Below are 18,633 nucleotides of genomic sequence, written 5' to 3'. Positions count from 1 at the left end.
GGCCTTGGGCAAGCCACTTAACCCCATTTGCCTTGCAACAAAAGACCTAAAAAAAATAATAATAGAAGGCAGGGCTTTATTTGATTAATATGGCACTTTATCTAATTCAATCATCACATGGGTTCTGGAATTTGTAATATAACCACTATTGGTCTCACTTTAAGCAGCATTATTACCATTTTTTCCATCACTCTCCTAAGTCTAAACAATCAACAAAACAATAAATCAAGACTAATTTCTGTAAGACTGCATATTTCTGAGGTATAAATAGTCACAGTGAATATTAAACAATCAGGTTTTGAGAGCTGATCTGAATGGGCTCCAACACCCTTGCATCTTCCATATGATTCAGCCCTCCCCTCTATGCAAGAATCCCTCCCAGACTCTTCTGCAGTTTTCCCATCACTGCTTCCAAACTCTGATTAAAACCTGCTGCATCTTCAAATCTTTTTCCTGACAACATTTTCAAAACCACTTCTTTGCATCACTGTTTATGATAGACACTACTCATTTGTGCTTAGAAAGTTACAGAGTTTCAGAACTGGACATTTGTCTATAGTCTTGGGTTTTTAGGGAGTTCTTTTGGTGAGACTCTATCTTGGAAGTGTAGTAGTTATTAAACACACAGTCCCACTACTAATTGGCACAAGAGCTTTGACCTGATCTGTTTCCAACTCGGACCTGAGTGTCCGGTTCCCCATAACCCCTACAGGGCTTATCTAGTGGCAGAGTTAGTGTCACTATATTGGTGGCAGTCTGAGTGGTAGATTGGGCAGATACCCAATCAGACTTAGCCTTACTTCATCCTAGAATTCCTTAACTCAAGCAGCCCACCAGCCTCCCCTCGTAGCAGGAAGTATAGGCCTGAAGCATCACCATATCACACTTTTTGTCACAGTGTTCTCCATTCTGTATTTTGTCCATATAAAATGTTGAAGTATTATAAATAAATTACCCCAGTTGCCACCATGATCTTATTAAGAATATATAATTTATAGGATGCATGTCACTCCTAATATTCCCATTAATAAAGGGAATCTAGATTATTTCAATGCAAAGATTCTCAAGCAAATCTTCACTCTAGTTACAAATGTTATTTTTACCTATTAACTGCCCATCCTGTTTTTGGAGAGCATTACCAGTGAGAGGCAAAGAAGTAGAATTTTTATTTCCTGTCCTTTCCCTGCCCTACTAGCCCAGATTTGAGTAGACAGGCAGCTTCTTGAGGAGTTAAAAATGGGAAAAGGGAGATACTAGATCTAGAACCTGGATAATCCATAGTGGAATGATATGTTCCGGAGTAACTATAAGCTGTATGAACCAAAGAGAAAATGGAAATGAGCCTCTTTATGGTTGAAGGCGGCAGAGATGAAGAAACTTCAAGTCTTTTATAAAGACTTAATTAGGGACCAAAAGGTCCAGGGATCAATCATGGTCATTGTTTTTCTTTTCTTTTATATCTCCCTTACAGTCTTTCTCAGTTCTAAACACTGCATTCTCACTCCTTATCCATCATGTCCTTTATGTAAACTCCCCCTGCCCCTGCCCAGAAAGAGGAATGAAAAGACAACTCCATCAGTAGTGTCTGGAAAAGTTAGTGACAGAGAGGGCAGAAAAGGTCTCTAGGTATCCATCTAGGTCCTACCTTTAACATCCTGCCAGGAGAGAAAGACATAGACAATGAGTCAGTCACTACCTACTCATTAAGCCTTTGGGGATGATAAGGGCTACATTTTATCAGTCATATATTGTCACCATTGGGAGTCAGAGAGTCCCTGAACTGAGGACCAAATTCTAGGATCCGCCCTCCTTGTCATTCAACCATTTCCCCCAGGCATTTTCTTTAATTTTCAGCTTGATAGACTCTTTCATTTCCCACCCCCCATACACACATACCTCTTTCTCCTTGGTCCCCAGAGGTTCTTCCCCAAAGTCCCCGACTTCTCCCTTCTCCCAGAAGCAAATAGATTACACAGTGGATAAAGACCTAGACATGGAGTCAGGAAGCACTGAGTTCAAATTCAACTTCAACATACTAGCTGTGTGTCACTAAGCAAATCATTTAACCTTTGTCTCAGTCTGTCTCCCAGGGTTGTTGTGAGAATCAAATGAGCTAATATGTATAAAGTACCTGGCAATAGTAGGAACCTGATAGTTGTTAATGAGCTTCCTTCCAAAGGAAACTGGATAAAGATGATCTAATCTAGCCCCTTTATTTTAAATAAAAGAAAATTGAGGCCCAGAGATGGGTAGTGATTCACCCAAAATCATAGAGGTAGGTAGAAGATCCAGGATTAGAACTCAAATTTTGGGACTCCAATTGCAAATGGCTTGAATTTCTCTCTTCATCACAACTTCCACTCAAAGTTTGCTTCATCTAGGAAGCCTTCTGCTTTCTAATTTCTCACCACAGTCCCATTTCCCTTTCCACCAGCATTGATGAATGGATCTCTGACCAACTGCTCCTAGATCTGTTTCTATCGATGTGAAAAAATATGTTTCCATCTCCCAAAGAACAAAGGGTTGTGATCCTCCTTCTATTCCATCCAGTCACTCAGATTCATTATAGGGGTTCTACTTAGTACAGTGTTTTTTAACCAAAGGGGTCCTTTCCCCAACAACTGGTCCCACTCTTCTCCAAAGGCTAAGGGTTAGATTTGCACAGTTAAATTCATTTACTCAATCTGAAACTGGACATCAGATACTAATGCACTATTAATGAAGTTGTGAATTGGTCCAAACATTGTAGAAAGCAATTTGAAACTGTGCTCCATAAATAACTACCATTGAACACTCTTTGATCAAGTGATTTCATTATTAGGACTGCATCCCTAAAGAAGTCAAAAGAGGAAAATGACACCTACTTGCAAAAATATTTCTAGCAGTTTTTCCTTTGTAATGCCAAATAACTAAAAGCTAAAGGAATATGCATTGATTGGGGAGTGACTGAATAAGAAATATTATTTAATTCCAGAAGACTGATGATAAAACATAATACCCACAATACCACTGAAGTGATAGACTGAAAATGCAGAATAGGACAATTTTTGATCATGGTTAATTCAAGAATATGCTGTGCTTAACTATGCATACTTATTACATTGGATATTTGGGGATTATTTTAATTTTTGTTTCTTGATTTTTATCGCTGTTCAATGAGGAAAGAAAGGGAAAGAAAAAATGTTTTAATTGAAATTTTTTAAAATATTTAGGGGCCAAAATGATTAGGTTCTTTCTGGACAGTTCAAATAAAATATATAATGTCCTAAGCTCCCCTTCATATGAGATAGATATGATTTCTCCTAGGAATTTCCCAGAAATTCACATCCCCTTTCCTATTCCTCAGAATTATTTCCTCCCTTGGGATAAACAAGTCTTGAGAGAAAAGTAGAAAATTAGCATGGTTTCTATGCTAGCTATAATTTCTACAAGGCAAGCCAGGAATGCCAGTGGGCAGGCACCAACAGAAGTGTGAAGTGAATGAATTTAGTAAATCCAACTTCAGGGAGTTTCATCTTTTCTCTTTTTGGGTTGGAACCTAAGCTAGAGGTGAATAAACTGGAACTGAACTCCCCAATCCCAGGCCCTAATCCTTCCTGTTCAGTAACCTTACACCCTTCTGATTGCTCACCTTGGTCTCTTCATCTCAATTCCATTCTCCAGCTATCCTTGTTTGCTTATTGTGGATATTTGTGAACTAGAGTTTATAACAACAAAGTGGCAACTACAAGATGGTGCCCAGGGATACTTCTTCTGTCTCTTAGGGAAGCATCCTGTTGAGGTGAAGAGAAGATCTAAGTTTATGTCCTAGCTTCATCATCCCAGACAAGTCACAGCTCTCTGGAACCTCAATTTTTCATCTGCAAAATGGAATTAAAATGCCTAAACTATTATGATCTCATAGGCTTGGTTTAAGAAAAGTGCTTTACAGGGGCTTATGTCAGGGGTGGCTAGGTGATGCAGTGGATAGAGCACCAGCCCTGGAGTCAGGAGTACCTGAGTCCAAACTCAGCCTCAGATACTTAGTAATTACCTATCTGTGCCGCCCTGGGCAAGCCACTTAACCCCATTGCCTTACAAAAACCTAAAAAAAAGTGCTTTACAAACCTTACAATACTATAGGAATAACAGTTTCTATTGAGTAGCATGGTGCATCTTTTATAATAACTCACCCTTTGACAGCACTCTTAGTTGTACAAAATGCTTGTCTTTTTAACATTCTTTAAGGACACAAGTATGCTTCTTATGGTCACCCCCATTTTAAAAAAGAAGAATCTCAGTCCTGCTGTTTCCCTTTATTTAACTTCTCTAAGCTTCAATTTCCCCCTATCTGGAACATAATAGTCGCATAAATGCACATGAAAACAATCATTTGATTCAGAGTTCACATATGTTCCCTTCTGCTTTAATGATTCCCTAGGATTGCTTGAACCTCAAAAAGGGAATGTTCTGAAACTTTTTGAAAGACTTAAGAACATTAATCAATGCAGAATACAATCATGTTTCCAGAGGACACCTGATGAAGCAAGCTACCCATCTTCTGACAGAGAAGTGAGGAACTCAAGATACAAAAGGAAACATATTTTTGGACTTGGCCAATATAGGAATTGCCTTGCTTCCCTCTCTTGCTTGTTACAAGGTGTGTTGGGATTTTTTTTTTGTGGGGGTGAGAGCAGAGGAGGAAGGAGTGTTTCCTCCACTGGGTAGTTGATGGGAGGGAAAGGAAATAAATATTTCTTAATTAAAAAACAAAACAACTTTTTTTAACAAAGGCTTATCACAATTAAACACCAACCTATAAATGTGAGCTATAGTTCTTCCAGATCACTAGAATTATCTAAGTATGCAGAGAATCATGGGCATAGGGACTATTGAAATTAATTGAAAGCAAATTTTATAAATCTTTTGTTTGCACTAATACAAATATTGTGTCCTCTATCACTGTTAAAACACTCCCCCTTGATCTCCACTCTGACCTTGACCATGTTCTCATTGGTAAGGCAAGCTAGATTAAGCAGGTGCGGAAACATCATCTTGAGACCACCCAAGCCAGAATCAAATTTCTCTGAAGGAAGACCCTCGACCCCTCCCCAAAAAAGTAAACTCCCAAGACATGACCTCTTCCCTTGGATCCTGAGGGGGACTTTTAAGGAGATGAGGATAGGTGCAATGCTTTCCTTTCGAACTTCTATATTAATTTTGAAGTTTATCTGCTGGTTAATTATTAAGCCATGTGGCCTTTTCACGTCTCTTAATTTTTCTATCACTTTCATTATGCTGTAACAACTTCTTAATAAATCTCTATTTTTCTTTTTACACTTGCATTCCTGGGTCAATTAGTGATTCATCACAGGAAACAATGAACCACTGCAACAAGTAAAGCCCCCAATACCTATTTGTTAGGGATATTAGGAGGTAGGGAGGATTCTAATCCAAGTGAGAGTGCCTTTTTAACTCTGAGAAATAAAATAAGTATAATTGTCCCTTTTTTCATGCAAGGAAATAGAAATTCATTTGCTTGCCTACAGTCATATGGTTAATAACGGGCAAAACATAGCTCCAAGGTCACATCTCCTCATGTCCTGGTCTTCCCAACCAGAGATTCTCAGCAAGTGATCTTTAGACCTCTGGGGGTCCCATTAAACTCTGTCAGGGGATCTATGAAGTAAAAACTTTTTTAAATAATAGTAAGCTGTTATTTGACTATTAGAATACTCCCCTTTTGATTTGCATGAACTGATGCTGAGTGAGATGAGCAGAACCAGAAAAACACTGTACACCCTAACAGCAACATGGGAGTGATGTTCAACCTTGAAGGACTTGCTCATTCCATCAGCGCAACAATTGGGAACAATTTTGGCTGTCTGTAAAGGAGAGTACCGTCTGTATCCAGATAAGGAGCTGTGGAGTTTGAACACAGTACAAGGACTATTCCTTTTAATTTGGAAAAAAACCCCAGATGTCTTATGGTTTGATCTGGTTACCTCTGAGAATTCTGTTCTCTTTAAGGATATGATTTCTCTCTCATCACACCCAATTTGGATCGAGGTACAACATGGAAACAAAGTAAAGACTGATGGAGTGCTATCTGTGGGGTGGGGGTGGGGGGAGGGAAGCAAGATTGGGGGAAAACTGTAAAACTCAAATAATATCTTTAATAAAAATTTAAAGTTGTTTATTCTAAAAAAAAAAAGAATACTCCCCTTTCCAAATACATGTCTATGCGAGGTCAGATTTTCTTTATATGCTTAACCAAAATACATATCATGAGAGATTAAATGCAAAGGCAAATAGATGAATTCATCTCTCTTCTATTAGGCCAGACATCACAGAATAAGAAAACGTACATTTCAAAAAAGGGTTACAAAATACAAAAATAAAATGTAAAAAGAGTTATAAAATATGTAAAATAATGACTTTATTCTGTTTGTTTTGTAAAATGGTTTTTAATATAAAATGTTATTTGTGTTAATATCTGATGATTTATTGCTCAGAAATAAAATAAATATTTTTAATTTATTGATTTTAATTTCTAATACAATCAATAACAATTTACCCACATAAGTAAAATCTCTTTGGGATCCTCAATAATTTTTAAGCATTTCTGAGGCCAAAATATATGAGAAGCATGATACCTCCCCCAAAGCCAAGCTATCTGGACTGTGTCATCTGAATCATACTTGAAATTCCAAATGGCCCTCCAGCCCTTGCAGCTCTCTCTTGGTTAGGACAGAGAACTGGGCTCCTGAAAACCTCATTGCATTCTATCTCCCTCCCTCCCAGCCCCTCATCAGGCTTATTCACTGCACCAATCTGTTCAGACACCTCTCCTGCCTTGGATTAAATGAGATAATTTTTTATGAAGTTTTTACACATAGTAGGTGGTTTATAATTGTCCATTTCCTTTCTCCCTTGGCTCTGTTCTCCATACAGTCAAGGGTGTAGGGAGGGTGAGCAATTGTTTGTTTGCTAAAGGCTCTGCAGGATTCTAAAGTAAGCCGGTATATTCAACTCCAGGATTATTTATACCAAAAAGCCTCTTTACACCCTCAGTCCCAACCCAGGTGGGTGAAATGAGAAAATGCTCCTGCCATCTGACAAACCTGTTCCCCCTCTCCATTCAGTCACCCAGAGTTCAATCACCCTAGGTAACCCAGTTAGAGAACTAAAGCCAACTTAGCTCCTCAGGAAAGGAAATGACAGCAGTTCAGGAAGGGGGAGACATAAAAGTGAGGGTCAGGAGGTGGCAGCACCCTCACACAGAAGCCCCAGGTCTTGGGAGATCAGGGAAGACCTAGATACTGTCAGGCAACTATGTCATTATGTACCAGAGAATGGATACAAGCTGATATTGCTTATTGATTTAAAAAAAATTTATAAAACTATGTATAAAATATATGCCTACATATTTTATATAAATGTGTATGTTTATATAAAATATACTTATATGTTTATATTATGCTAATATAAAATATATTTTCTATCTTATAAATGTACTTTAGTTATATTATATATAATAAGCATATTGTATAAAATACATAATAAATGTATAATAGATATTTGTTTATAGCTATATTTTATATAGCTATCCATATAAACTATATTTATATTCTATAAACTATATTTAGATCAACTTGTATCTATATTTATATAACTATGCTGTATATTGATATAGTTATTAAATGCATGTTTTATGCAAGGTTTCATATATATGTATAGCTTATAAAAATCTTTATGAATGCAACTTCAAGGGCTCCAAACTACCATTCAGATGTTCCCATCACCCTGGAGGTTCTCTCTTGAAGCATAAGGACCATGAACTAAAGTGAGTTTCTTATACAGGGCCCATGAGAGCCCAAATATCCCCATAGTACTTGGGATAATAGATAAGACATTGCATATCTCTCTTGTTAAACAGTCTTAAATAAGGGAGGAAACATTCCAATCTCATATTCTCTTGCTTCTCAGTCTTCAGTGAGTAGATTAAAATCAGAGAAAACAGATAATAACTTGTTCCCTATCCATCACCTTTCTGGAAGTCACAAAAGGCAGGAAGAATAAGAGATTTATCCTATACAAAAGGGAAAGTTTGAAGCCATCTTGAGAGAACTAATATCATTGTGGGCACAGTTTGAGAGGACCATAGCAACCCACACCTCCAGCCTATCTCCAGACAAATGAAAAGAATGTCATCCAACCATTCTCTTTTGGACATGGCAGAACTGTACATCGGTTACATCCTTTTCCATACTCTACACTAGTCCTAAGTTCCCACATAATCACTCATTTGGATGTAGGAATTGAAATGGGTAGGAAAATATGATTGAATTTCCTTTTAAAACTCCTCAAAATCATATAGAAAGCCTTAATTCTAATTTTTGTAGTAAATGGCCCTAATTTAGGGTGCTGTAATAGCCTTCCCCAACTCAAAATATTTAATAATAATAATAATAATATGTTCATGGATTTAGAGGTAGAACAGACTTTGGCCACCATCTAGCTCAAATCCTTCTTTGACAGATAAGGAAATTGGGTGGGGGAGTTAAATCAATTGCCCGAAGTCACATAGATAGCAAGAAGCAAACAAGGATTTGAACCCAGATCTTCTGACTACAAATTGAATACACTTGCTACTGACCAACACTTTATACCAATAACATTTCTACACCATTTAAAGGTTCAGAAAAGGGAAAACAGTGCCAAGAGGTAATCTAGTGAACTCTCCCAGTTTCCTCCTTAAAATATCTTTAAAATATGGTGCAGTGAATAGAGTACCTGCTCCAAAATCAGAAGGACCTGAGTTCAATTTTGGTCTCAGATAATTAATTACCTAGTTGTGTAATCTCAGGGAAGTCACTTAACCCCACTGCCTTGCAAAAAAAAAAAATCTTTAAAATAAAACCTCAAATCAAATTTTGAAGTGACAGAGCTAAGAAAAAAAATTTTTCAGCCTAAGAAAACTAAGGTCAGCAGGAGAAGTTTGTAACACTCAGGTAGGCACCTGTCTAGAGCCCATACACTTGAGGCAACATCAGCAACTTCTGGAGTTCTCAGCCCAACGATGTTAAGGGGGACAAACAACTAATCAGAAAGAGATTACAGGGGTCTCTTTACTGGTACTGGCTGTAGCTAGACTTGATTGGCAACTTATTAACCTAACACAGTTCTGGAGCACACTTAGAGAACAGAGATAAGTACCAGGGGTCGGTCACAGGTACCCTGGTTGCAGTTCCAAGGAAAAGAGAGCTCTGGTACTTCTGGCTGCAGGGAACCAAGGTTCCTTTCTAAACCAGAGCACAAACCAGAAGAGCAATGTCCTCACCTCTCCCAGAATCAGAACATCTTAGAAATATCAAAAAGTTTCAGGCTCCAAGAACTAACTTTGGAAACAGCAACACAAATGAACAGACAAAAAAAAAAAAGAATTTGCCCATAAAAAGTTTCTAGGGTGACTGAGAAAACCAGGGGATAAACTCAAAAGAAGACAACAATGTGAAAACACCTACAAACAAAGCCTCAGAGAAAAAGTGCTAAATGAACCCAAGCTCAACAAGAATTCCTGCAAGAGTTAAAGAAAAAGAGAAGAATGATAAGGGGAAATGGGGGAAAGAAATGAGTGATGCAAGAAAATTATGAAAAGAGAATTAACAACTTGGTAAAAGAGGCACAGAAGAATGCTGAAGAAAATAACACATTAAAAAATAGAACTGCCTAAAAGTAAAAGATACACAAAAATTCCCCGAAGTAAAAACTCCTTTAAAAAAAAAAAAAGCAGGATTGGGGCGGCTAGGTGGCACAGTGGATAAAGCACCGGCCCTGGAGTCAGGAGTACCTGGGTTCAAATCCAGTCTCAGACACTTAATAATTACCTAGTTGTGTGGCCTTGGGCAAGCCACTTAACCCCATTTGCCTTGCAAAAATCCTAAAAAAAAAAAAAAGCAGAATTAGCAAAAAAGGAAAAAAAGAGACACAAAATCTCACAAAAAATAATTCTTTAAAAATTAGAATTGGGCAAGTAGGAGCTAATGGCCATAAGACATAAAGAAACAATAAAACTGTCAAAAATGGAAAAAAGAAGCAAATGTGATAAATCTCTTTGGAAAAAATAACTGATCAAGAAAAGATAATTTAAGAATTGTTTAGCTACCTGATAGTCATTATCAAAGAAAAAATCTAGACATCATATCTCAAGAAATTACTAAGAAAAACTACCCTATATATTAGATCTGCTAAAAGAGATCCCAAAATGAAAATTCCCAGGAATATTATAGCCAAATTCCAGAGCTCCCAGATCAAGGAGAAAATACTTCAAGCAGCCAGAAAAAATAAATCAAACATTGTAAAGTCACAGCAAATATCACAAAAGATTTAGTTACTCACACATCAAAGAAGTGGATGTCCTAGAATATTTTATTCCAGAAGACAAAGGAGTTAGGATTACAATCAAGACTCATATACCATCAAAATTATATAATTCTTCTAGGGGAGAAATAGACATTAATGAAATAAAAGACTTTCAAATATTCCTTATGAAAAACCAGAGCTGACTGCAAAATGTGACATCCAAACCAAGATTCAAGAAAAATATAAAAAAGGTAAAAATGGAATAATAATCATAAGAATCTCAAAAAATTGCTTATATTCCTATATGGGAAGATGATATAAGTAACAACTAAGAACTTTAACACTATTAGAACAAGTTTCATAGACAGAGGGAATGGATATGAGTTGATTATGTTGGAATGAGAAGGGGGGGAGGTAGAATGGAGAGAATTTTCTTACGTAAAAAAGGAATGGGGAGACATGGCAGGAATGCTTGAGGGAAAATACACACACAAACACACACACACACACACACACACACACACACACACACACAGATATTCAGGTGTGAATAGAAACATAACTTACCCATTGGGGAAATAAGAGAGTAAGGGGAGAAACAGAAGAGAGGAGGGGGAAGAATGATAGAAGGGAGGGCAGTTTAAAGGAAGCAGGGTTACAAGCAAAATAAACTTTTGAGGAGGGACAGGATAAAGAGACAGAATAAGAAATGGAATAAAATGGAATGGAGGGAAAAGTACATTTAATAATCACATCTGTGAATGTGAATTGGATGAGATCACATAAAATGAAAGTGGATAGCAGAATGAATTAGAAACCAGAATCCAATAATATCTTGTTTAAAAAAAGAAAACACTTGAAACAGAAAGACATACAGAATTAAAATAAAAGGCATCTAATAAGCTTCAAATAAACTAAAAAGAGGCAGAGGTAACAATCATGAAAGCAAAGCAAAAGTACACCTAATTAAAAGGAATATTCAGAGAAACTATTGCTAAAAGATAACAGACAAAAAAGTAACATCAAAAAATTTTACAGCTAGTTTCTCTGGTAAAGGTATCATTTCTTAAACATATATTGAGTATAGAACTGAATCAAATTTATAAAAATAAGTGTCATTTCTCAATTGATAAATGATAATAAGATATAAGCAGACAATTTTCAGAAGAAATCACTATTTATTGAAGAAAGGAAAATTAAAATAACTCTGAGGTACCACTTTAGAATGATCAGAAATAATAAATGCTGGAGGGAATAAGGGGAAAAGAAATACATTAATGGATCCTTGGTGGAATTTTAAATGGTCCATCCATTGTGGAGAACAATTTGGAACAGGTCCAAAGGGCTATAAAACTCTGTGTATTTCACAATACCACTAGTAGGTGGTTATAACAAAAAGAGATCAAAGAAAAAGGAAAATAACCTATAAATAGTTATAGAAACTCTTTTTGTAGGGTCCAAGAATTGGAAATTTAGGGGATTTCCATCAGTTGGGAAATGGTTGAATAAATTATGATATATGATTGTGATGGAATACTATTGTATTACAGGCAATGACAAGGGAAGTGATTTCAGAAAAACATGACAAAACCTATATGAACTGATGCAAAGCAAAGTTAGAAGAACTGGGAGATCAATATGCACAGAAACAGCAATACTGTAATGATGATCAAATATGAAAGACTTGATTAATCTGATCAATATGATGATCCAAAAAAATTCCAAAGAATTCATGATGGAAAAATGTTATCTACCTCCAAAGAGAGAACTGATGAGCTCAAGTACACAGTGAAGTATAATTTTCTCACTTCATTTCTCTTGGGGGTTTTTTGAAATGTGACTAATATGGAAATATGTTTTGCATGATTTCATATATATAATATCATATTGCTTGTCTTATCAGTGAGTGATGGAGAGGATAAGAGAGAAGAAGAAATTCAAATTTTTAAAAGAAAATGATATTGCATGAACTGATGCTGAGTGAGATGAGCAGAACCACAAAAACATTGTATACCCTAACAGCAACATGGGGGTGATGATCAATTCTGATGGACTTGCTCATCCCTTCAGTGCAACAACCAGAAACAATTTTGAGTTATCTGTAATCGAGAATACCATCTCTATCCAGAGAAAGAATTATGGACTTAGAACAAAAACCAAAGACTATTACAGTCAAATTTTAAAAAAAAAAAAGCATTATGTTATTATGTAATTTTACTATCTCATACTTCATTTTTCTTCCTTAAGGATATGATTTCTCTGTCATCACAAATTCAGCTGAGGTCAATGTATAATATGGAACCAATGTAAACACTACCAGAATGCCTTCTGTGGGGTGGGGGGGGAGGGAAGCAAGAATGGGGGGGGGATTATAAAATCCAAATAAATAAACTTTCTTTAAAAAATAATGTTAAAATAAATAAATGATAAATTTGAAAAGAAAATGAACTATCACAAAGTATTTTCCTCACAATAGCCCTTGAACTCAAACCCAAGACTCTCTTGATTCTGAGAAGAAAAGATCAGTTCTTCTGCAATACCTCAAGTTTCTCACTAAAACAATCATCCTTTGAGGGAGGAAAGACAGAGCAGAGAGAAGCCAAGGTTAGTAGTGTTCTTGCACCTTATTCCTTCCATGATTCAGTGATGCTGGCCTACAGACACACACACACACACACACACACACACACACACACACACACACACACAAACACACACACACACAAACACACACTCCATACCCTAATTCTGAGAGTTTTCCTTGGCTATATCCCAAGTCTGGAATATAGCAACCAAGGCTCTTCATCTTCACCTTCTTTATCTCCATCTCCTAACTTCCATCAAGTCTCAGCATAAGTGAAGTCTTTGGCAGCCCTCTTGATCTTGTTGCCTTCCTTCTAGATTATTCTGTTTGTGCTGCATAGATCTTTATGCATAGGTATATCTCTATCTGCATAGCTGTTTTCATGTTGTCTCTCCATCAGATCATGATCTCCTTAAGAGCTCTTTGTAACCATATTGCTTATACAATCGTGTCTGATATAGTCTAGCTTAATATAAATGCTAGTTGACTAACTGATAGAGAGTAAGTGTGACATAGCAGAGATATAGAGTGGACCTTGAATCTAGAAAGATTTCTGGCACATACTGATTGATGAATCAGTTCAAATCTTTTAACTTGATAGTGCCCTAGGCAACTGTCTAAGAGTATAAATGACAAAAAGATACCAACCTGTATTGATGGAGGAACTATTTCCTCACCTAATACTAAAACCATGCTGCCACCCTCTAAGAGATGAGGAAATGCTTCTTGATTTGACATCATAAGAGTTTTTTTGTGCCAATGAGTTCAGGCATACATGTCCTATCCTTAGCCTTAGGCTATAATGTTGGTACTCAGACTCTCCTTAACTTCCCAAGAAATTGAGATGAGGCTGGAAAGATGAAGAGTTCATGAAGAGCCTTGAATGCCAGAGTGAGGGTGTGTATATATTCCAATAAGTAGGAAAGAGACTTTGCAGATTCTGAGCTGGGGGATGAAATAATGAAAATAGAATTCTAGGAACTCTCTGGAGAGCATGGTACACTGAACAGGGTACAGACTGGAGTAAGAAGGCCCATGGAAGAGTCTGTTAGAAACAGGGAAGGAGGCAGCTATGGAACTTTCAAGGAACAGGCAAATTCAAGAAAATTTAAAGAGTAATCATTAACAGGACTAGAGAATGGATTGGGTATTGGAGGATGTTGGCAGAATAGAAAGTGATTTCAAGTTGTGGGTCTAGAAAAGACCTTAATGTCACTGGTGGAAGAGACTTGGAAACTCTTGTTTGATATTTCAGGCTTCTTAAGTCTCATCCATTTCCTATCCTGCCACAAGCAGGATTCATTTCAGTTCAGACAAGTACAGATCTGAACTCTTTTTTCCATACTCACCAGGATTGAGATACCCCATCTTTCCTCGCTCCCCTATGTTGCTACTGTACACACTTAAGAGGCTGGAAAATCCTTCTTGGTGTCCATCCCCCAAGCCATCCTTTGGGGTGAGGAATCTTAAGAGGTCACTGGATTCTCATTGTGCCACAGGTTATAGAGGTCACCTCCAAGACAGGTGGAGAAATATTAAAAGCAAAATCAAAACTGCTTTGTTCCCCAATTAGACTGTGGGCACAGATAAGGTTTATTCTTTCAGTTTCCTGATTCTTAAGCTGCCCTGTCTTTATACCTTATCCCCACCTTATTTCCCAGAAACTAGACTTGACTTCCTGAAGCACTCCTACTTCCCCTTTGTTTAGAAAGCCCCAGAGGTTCCTTTTATCATCCCTGTCACATTCCAATTCCAAAGAAATTCCTGCTTTACCTACCCATCTCAAAGTCCCCAACTTTTATCATCTGAGTGATGCAGATCATGTCTAGTCTACAGAAGTGGATACATGATATCTGAAAAGCTAGGAGAAAGGGCTCCTTTGGGTCCCAGTAGGAAGAATTTGACTCAGAAGAATTTTTTTGACAATTAGAGCTGTCCAAAAAATGAAATGATCTTCCTTGGGTGGAAATGAGTCCCCTGCCACTGGAGGTATTCAAGTAGAAGCTGGATGATCATTTCTCAGGACTGTTAGGGCATTGATGCTTCAGTAGAGATTAGAATACAGACCTTAAAAGCTACTTCCATTATTTAAATACTTCAGAATGCAAACAACTCAGTCTTCCATTTTTATCTTGCCCTCTGATGCCTATGAATCTTCATATGTGCTTTTCCCTGATCTAGGGTACTCTCTACTCCCTCCCCCATCACCTCCTTCCCAATGAAGAAATCCTCCAACTACCATTCCCAAACTCCACTCCCCTTGTCCCCTCCATCCTTTTTCCTTTCCATCTTTGTAGGCTCCTGGGAGATACAAAGGAAAAACTTATCCTGGAGAATTTTGCCTTCCATCATGGGCCACCACAGGTAGATATATAGGTAGATATTTAGAAAGATAAGACACAAGGATCTGGGGGCATCTGGAAAGGCTACATATAGAAAGTGGTGCCTGAGATATCTTAAAGGAATTCTAAGAACCTAAGATGCAAAGAATGAGTGTTTTACAGATATGAAGGACAACCAGTATAAAGGTACAGTGATGGGAAATAAAAAAGTTCCACATATAAGGAACAGTGAGGGGAATCCTTATTACCTACATGGCATATAGAGTACATAAAGGGAATGCTGTGGAGATTTCCAGGTCAGAGTTAAGATGGCAGCCACGAAGTTAGCATGCTCCCAGAGCTTTTCCCTATACAACTCTAAAGAAACCTCTACATAGATCTTAAAGCTTAAAGAGTCACCAAAAAAAAGAGCAAAACAGGTTCTCAACTCAAGATATTGTGGAATATCTTCAGTAAAGGGGTAAAGGGGAAATCAACCAATGTAGACAGAAGGACAGGAAAGACAGAAGAAGGCTGTTAGCCAAAGTGCAGCAAGATCAGCAAACTGGCTTGAAAATAGCAGATCAGAGGGGAGAGTCCCAACCCCAGACAAAGTCCAAGCCCTGAAAACACTAGGACAATAGATGGGACTGGGTTGAGAACAAACAATGGCAAAGGGAAAGCCTTAACGTAAAGGAAAAAACAAACCTCTACATAGACAACACCCTGATAGCTTAGGCAACACCTTGATGGCAACATCTTGGCAAGCAATAAACCAGGGACCAGCTTCCAGCCCCAGCACAAAAAAGCTTGGGACTATTCTCCCTATACCCCAGAAGCTGAGCTCAACTATCAAAATGAGCAAAAATTCCAAAAGAATGCAAGTATAGAAAGCTACTATTCAGATAGGGATGATAATATCATCTTAAAAGAAGAAAGCAATGACAAATTGCCTACATGGGAAACCTCAAAGCAATTTGAAATGGCCTCAAATCCAAAAATCTCCTGGAAGAGCTCAAAAAGGATTTTGAGGGGGGCAGAGCCAAGATGGCAACAAGAAAGGATCCTGTCTAAGGTGCTCTCTCATAAAACTCATAAGCTAAGGACTCTTAACTAAATTTTCAAGAGACAGAACCCACAGAGGGACCCAGTGAGGCAGTTCTCCTACTCAAGGTAACCTGGAAAAGAGCAGAAAGGCTCTGCTCCCTGGGGTTGGAGGGGCAGCCCGCCAGAGGGGTGGCCCACCAGAGTGAAAGAACTTCAGCCTCCCGGAGGCAGACCCAGGGTGCTGGGAGCCATGACTCACAGCAACAGGGGAGTTTCCTGAGCTACGCCCCAGGGAGCACCAGGCACAAAGTGGGGGAAACAGCGGGGGGGGGGGGGGGGGGGAACCTCTGCCAGAGCAAGCACATGAAGCCCAGCCATGGCCAGCCAGTTCAGCCGAGTTCCAGGAACAGAAGCAGGCAGAGCCAGTAATCAGGAGTCCCCAGGGCATGAGCCCATTGAACCTAGGGAGAGGAGTGGAAAGAGAGAGACTGCCAAGCTCTGGGGCTCTGAACACATTCAGATCCTGATCGCAGTCTACGCCCCCCCCATAGAACAGCAGGGCTCCCCCACCTCAACCGCATGGCAGAGGGGGGTGCATATGGTTATTCACAGACCAGGAGGAAGGACAGAGCCTCACACACTGACACTCTTGTGGGAGTGTCCCAAAAGCTCAAGAAGCACCCCAAAAACAGGCTTAAGCTGGGAAAATGAGCAAGCAGAGAAAAAAGAGGAACACCATTGAGAAATATTTTGCATATGAGCCCAAGAAGGATCAAAATACTCAGTCTGAAGATGAGGAAACAAAAGCTCCTGCATCGAAAGACTCCAAGAAAAACAGAAATTGGGCTCAGGCTATGATAGAGCTCAAAAAAGACTTTGAAAATCAAATGAGGGAGTTAGAAGAAAAACTGGGAAAAGAAAAGAGAGAGATGCAGGAAAAACATGAAAATGAAGTCAGCAGCCTAGTCAAGGAAATCCAAAAAAAATGCTGAAGAAATAGCATACTAAAAACCAGCTTAGGTCAAATGGATAAAACAGTTCAAAAAGTTATCGAGGAGAAGAATGCTTTAAAAAACAAAATTGGCCAGATGGAAAAAGAGATAAGAAAACTCTCTGAGGAAAACAAATCCTTCAGACAAAGAATAGAACTCAGGGAGATTGATGAATTTACAAGAAATCAGGACTCAATACTTCAAAACCAAAAAAAAATGAAAAATTAGAAGAAAATGTGAAACATCTCATTGAAAAAACAACTTATATGGAAAACAGATTTAGGAAAAATAATTTTAAAATTATTGGAATACCTGAAAGTCATGATGAGGAAAAGAGCCTTGACAACATTTTCAAAGAATTACTACAGGAAAATTGCCCTAATATTCTAGAAGCAGAGGGCAAAATAGAAATGGAGAGAATCCACTGATCCCCCCCAAGAAAGACATCCCAAAAAACCAACTCCTAGGAATATTATAGCCAAATTCCAGAACTCCCAAGTCAAAGAGAAAATATTACAAGCAGTCAGAAGGACACAGTTCAAATGCTGTGGAGCTGCAGTCAGGATCACACAGGACTTAGCAGCAACTACATTGGAAGCTCATAGGGCCTGGAATATACCAGAAGGCAAAAGAGCTTAGAATGCAACCAAGAATCAACTACCCAGCAAGGCTGAATGTCCTCTTCCAGGGAAAAAGATGGACTTTCAATGAACCAGGGGAATTTCAAATGTTCCTGTTGGAATGGCCAGAGCTGAATAGAAGGTTTGATCTTCAGATACAGCACTCGGGTGAAGCATAGAGAGTGGAGGAGAAAGGGAAAATATGAGGGACTTGATGATGATAAACTGCATGTATTCCTGCATAGAAAAATGACACTAATAATACTCATATGAACCCTCTCAGTTAATAGGGAAGGTAGATGGAGCCTTTATAGTTGAAGCACAGGAGAAATCTGAATTTGAAAATAAAATATGGTGAAAAAATGGAGTCAGTAGAAAAAAGGGAAATGTAATGAGAGAAAGAAAAAGGAGAGGGGGAATAGGCCAAGATATTTCATATAATAAGATTGTTTTTATTGCAAAGAGCTATTGCAATGATATGGAAGTGGGGAGGCAAGGGGGAATGAGGGAATCATCACTCTCATCAGAGGTGGTTAGGAGAGGAAACAGCATATATACTCAATGGGGTATAGGCATCTGGAGTAAGAAGGCGGGGGGGACAGGGGGAAGGGGTGGCGAGGTGAATGAAGGAGGGGAGGATGAACCATGGTGGGGAGAGTGTTCAGATATAACACCTTTTCTTTTTTACTTCTTGCAAGGGGCTAGGATTGGATGGCCTGTCCGGG

This window comes from Macrotis lagotis, chromosome 2 (genome assembly GCF_037893015.1).
Source record: "Macrotis lagotis isolate mMagLag1 chromosome 2, bilby.v1.9.chrom.fasta, whole genome shotgun sequence".
NCBI classification, from domain to species: domain Eukaryota; kingdom Metazoa; phylum Chordata; class Mammalia; order Peramelemorphia; family Peramelidae; genus Macrotis; species Macrotis lagotis.
Note: the sequence above shows the minus strand (reverse complement) of the source record.